This window comes from Macrobrachium rosenbergii, chromosome 55 (genome assembly GCF_040412425.1).
Source record: "Macrobrachium rosenbergii isolate ZJJX-2024 chromosome 55, ASM4041242v1, whole genome shotgun sequence".
NCBI lineage: Eukaryota > Metazoa > Arthropoda > Malacostraca > Decapoda > Palaemonidae > Macrobrachium > Macrobrachium rosenbergii.
Window position 1 is genome coordinate 28097806 of NC_089795.1, and position 4962 is coordinate 28102767.

Sequence of the window (4962 nt, forward strand, 5' to 3'; positions counted from 1 at the left end):
TGTTAACATCTGAAAATTAATTTACAACCAGTTATATACATCATATCTTTTTACCATTTTTTTTAACTCGGTGTAAGAGAGGAAATGTCAAGAGTTCTCTAAACAAGGCAATAGTAAACAGGGGAAAATAGGTTACATAGTACTAAATATATATCAGAAAGGACCTATGAAGCTCTTTACCCAGAAAGATTAAATTAACTTGAACAGTTGACCTCTTCACCTCTCTAAAAGCAATTTGCCTATTTGAGAGAACTTTCATTTTAAATAAGATGAAAGACGTATGAGTTTTATGTTTTACTCTTGTTAACTCTGTATTTGATTTGTAAACACTTTAAGGAAATGGTATTCATGAATGGTATACACTAGCGGAAGAAGCAAATATACTTCTGTACTTCGGCTTGGTTATTGACAAGTCTTTCTCTGTATGTATGGGTTTTTCTTTTTTGAAGCCTGCTATCCATTTCAGGGACTGCGAGTCATCGTTTTTCTCAAATAGCTTTCAAACTAATCATTTGATCGAAATGGCACTTTGGCACAGTGTACACAAGACACCCCCCGCTAATTTTTGGTAATAGACAGTAGTGCCTTGTCAAATGGTGTTAGTTAAGGCGTTTACCCTTGACTTTTAAAGGCAAAGTCGCATGAGTCAGCAGGACTAGTCTACGTAACCGAACGTCGCTATCCCCATAGACAGGAAAGGGGAGCCGGAGATGAGGAGGCCAGGAAAGCGGGTTGAGGGAGGGATGAGGAGGGGAAGGGAGAGGGAGGAACGGGATGGGGATAAAGGACGTTCGAATGCATAGTTTGGCGATGCTTGGCAACACCATGTAAGTCAAGAGTAAACGCCTTAACTAACACCATTTAACAACACTGCATTACCAAAAATTAGCGGGAGGTGTCTTGTACGCTGTCTCAAAGTACCAACTCGATCAAATAATTAGTTTGAAAGATATTTGAGAAAAACGATGACTAGCGGTCCCTGAAATGGATAGTAATGCGATAAAATATGTAACTTATTGCTCATAAATATTGTAAACATTCTCCCGCTCCTTATTACTCGCATTTGTAGAAATTTTATTTGGTAATTCTTTTTGTGTTGATAAAACATATTTCATAAAAAAATTTGTTTTAAGAAGAAATTTTTTTTAGTTATTATCTAACGAGAATGTAGCCTACACACAATATATCATGATTAAATTTTTAAAGAAATAATTGATAAAAATGTAATGTATATGTAAAAATACCCGACTTTTCAGCATTTTCTCAAATAAGCATTGAACAGTTGTTAAATCGATTAAATTAATAACAATAATAATGTCATGATAGCCTTTATGTATTAAAGTCAATCAAAATGTACGGATCCTTTAATAATTTTGTTTTCTTTAAGTTGATTTTATTTTTTTTCCAGTAAATGTCGTAATTCGCTAAATACAAAATATGAGTACATCGAATATTAAAGATAAGATAAAAACATCACAAGACTTATTTTATGAATGCAAAACTTCTTTAATACCAAATTGATTCAAATGTATTCTGTTTTAATGATGCGATTAAGAGTACTTGAGCATAAATGAGCGAGAGTTGACAAATTTTTCCAGAAAGTTAAGGAGGTCGGGTTATTAGGACTCACGACGGAAATGTAAAATGTTTTCTATCTATCTATAATAATGAAATCCGAGTGGATCTTTCTTGTTTGTCCGCCCCTGGTGGGGAGGAGCAGGTAGGGGATCGGGTAGGTAGGGGAGACATCCACCCTCCTGCAAACCTGTTTGTCCGCCCTGGGTGAGGCGGGGTGCATATTTCCCAAGTCTGGAAGAGTATAGGGATAGGGGAAAATTAGGACCAATCAGCGTTCAGAGTTCGCTTGAGGCAATGACGTCATTATCTCAGCATTCATTCTCACAGTGTGTACGATAATTATCCGCTAGTAACGTATACAGTCACTATTGATAAATTATAATATATGTATACTATCCGTTTTTTTCATTCAGGTTGTCATTAATTACTTTTATCGTCTAAATAGCTCTTTATTTCTAACAAAATTCAAGTTTAATTAATGATGAAAACCGAGGAAGTATAACACTTTTATATAATCGTATGATTCATTAAACTGCCCTTCTTGAACATGATTCTGATTTGTAAATAAACCATTCATACGGCCTAGAGCTGCTTATTTAAGAGCAGTCTATCGTTCCTCTCTTTTAGCAATGAATGTCAAGGAAAAGCTATCAAATTTCGAGAAATTTAAGAATATGCATTCAAACCAGTGACAGTAGGGACATAACTGAAGTAAGGACGAATGTAACAACAAAGAACAGGGACAAGGAATGGCTGGAAGAGTATGCAAATTTTTAATGCCTTTTCCCCTTATCCTTATCAAGGTACAAGATGGGTCTACCCATAGATATAGAGGGGAGAGATTGGACAGACAAGATAGAGACTTTTCATTAGTGAAAATCTTTATAACTGTTTTAAACAACCTCAAGTAAACGTGTGTTAGTATTAGTCAACTTCAGTGAAGTACACGCCTGCATTTCGAGCTAATAAAATAAAATAATGAATGTTGTAATAAGCTCTTTATTAAAGCCTATTTGACATTAAATTCATGTAGCCTAATAAATTAGCATGTAGGGTTACTTTCAGTCCATATTACCACGGTTAAGAGTGACAATTTTCCCTACTACTAGTACTAGTTCTACAATGTACATAGTATCATGAAGCCTAGCCCAGGGCCTGCTGCAGTTGTACCATACGTGTTAATAAAGTATTATAATTTTATTTACAAATCATCAGTAAGTTCTCAAACCTCCTTGTATGCAGTGGACTCAGTTGAATTTGATCTGCCATGACACTTGAAGGTAGTAGGCTATTCTTCAATTTTACCATTATCATTTTGCCCTATACTTCAAAGTTATAATACAGCATTATAGCTTTACTGACTAGCTAGACTACAAATAAACTTTTTCACTATAATCGTAATTCTTAATACAATAGTGTGTATAAAAGTATTTTTTCCAAGAAAGAAAAATAAAAATCAAATAATTCTGAAAAGGCTTCTGTTATGAATAGAGGGCTCAAGTAAAATATTTATTGAACAATAAAAGAAAGTTAATACAGAATCTAATAGAAAGGCACATAAATATTGTAGAGAAATATGGCAAAATATTCATTTAATAATAATTACTATGTGCTGCAGTCTGCAGACAAAGTCAAAAGCATACTGACCTGTAATTCAACATATTTATTTAAATTGTAGATTTTACTGTAAGTTAGGCTAGCCTGTAAGAATAACTTAGGCTTTCATTGCTAGCCAAGACTTGAGCTGTATTTCATAGTCTGTGGAGGGGAACAGACAGAAAAATGGGTATTCCTGAAGGTTATTCCAAATTACACTTCCTTTTCTAAGCCTAGCCCAGGGTCTGCTGCAGTTGTACTGTACGTGTTAATGAAGTATTATAATGTTATTTACAAAGTCATCAATAAGTTCTCAAGCCTCTTTGTATGCATTGGACTCGGTTGAATTTGATCTGCCATAACACTTGAAGGTAGTAGGCTATTCTTCAATTTTACCATTGTCATTTTTGCCCTATACTTCAAAGTTATAATACAGCATTATAGCTTTACTGACTAGCTAGACTAGAAATAAACTTTTTCTATATAATCGTAATTCTTAAAACAATAGTGTGTATAAAAGTATTTTTTCCAAGAAAGTAAAATAAAAATCAAATAATTCTGAAAAGGCTTCTGTTATGAATAGAGGGGCTCAAGTAAAATATTTATTGAAAAATAAAAGAAAGTTAATACAGAATCTAATAGAAAGGCACATAAATATTGTTGAGAAATATGGCAAAATATTCATTTAATAATAATTACTATGTGCTGCAGTCTGCAGACAAAGTCAAAAGCATACTGACCTGTAATTCAACATATTTATTTAAATTGTAGATTTTACTGTAAGTTAGGCTAGCCTGTAAGAATAACTTAAGCTTTCATTGCTAGCCAAGACTTGAGCTGTATTTCATAGTCTGTGGAGGGGAACAGACAGAAAAATGGGTATTCCTGAAGGTTATTCCTAATTACACTTCCTTTTCTAAGCTAAGGTTAGGTTATGGTAGGCTACCTTTTATTTGATGATAAACCCTGGTAGACTGGCTAGTTGGTAAAGTTTATTTGTAGTCTAGCTAGTCAGTAAAGCTATAATGCTGTATTATAACTTTGAAGTATAGGGCAAAAATGACAATGGTAAAATTGAAGAATAGCCTACTACCTTCAAGTGTTATGGCAGATCAAATTCAACCGAGTCCAATGCATACAAAGAGGCTTGAGAACTTATTGATGACTTTGTAAATAACATTATAATACTTCATTAACACGTACAGTACAACTGCAGCAGACCCTGGGCTAGGCTTAGAAAAGGAAGTGTAATTTGGAATAACCTTCAGGAATACCCATTTTTCTGTCTGTTCCCCTCCACAGACTATGAAATACAGCCCAAGTCTTGGCTAGCAATGAAAGCCTAAGTTATTCTTACAGGCTAGCCTAACTTACAGTAAAATCTACAATTTAAATAAATATGTTGAATTACAGGTCAGTATGCTTTTGACTTTGTCTGCAGACTGCAGCACATAGTAATTATTATTAAATGAATATTTTGCCATATTTCTCTACAATATTTATGTGCCTTTCTATTAGATTCTGTATTAACTTTCTTTTATTGTTCAATAAATATTTTACTTGAGCCCCTCTATTCATAACAGAAGCCTTTTCAGAATTATTTGATTTTTATTTTTCTTTCTTGGAAAAAATACTTTTATACACACTATTGTATTAAGAATTACGATTATAGTGAAAAAGTTTATTTGTAGTCTAGCTAGTCAGTAAAGCTATAATGCTGTATTATAACTTTGAAGTATAGGGCAAAAATGATAATGGTAAAATTGAAGAATAGCCTACTACCTTCAA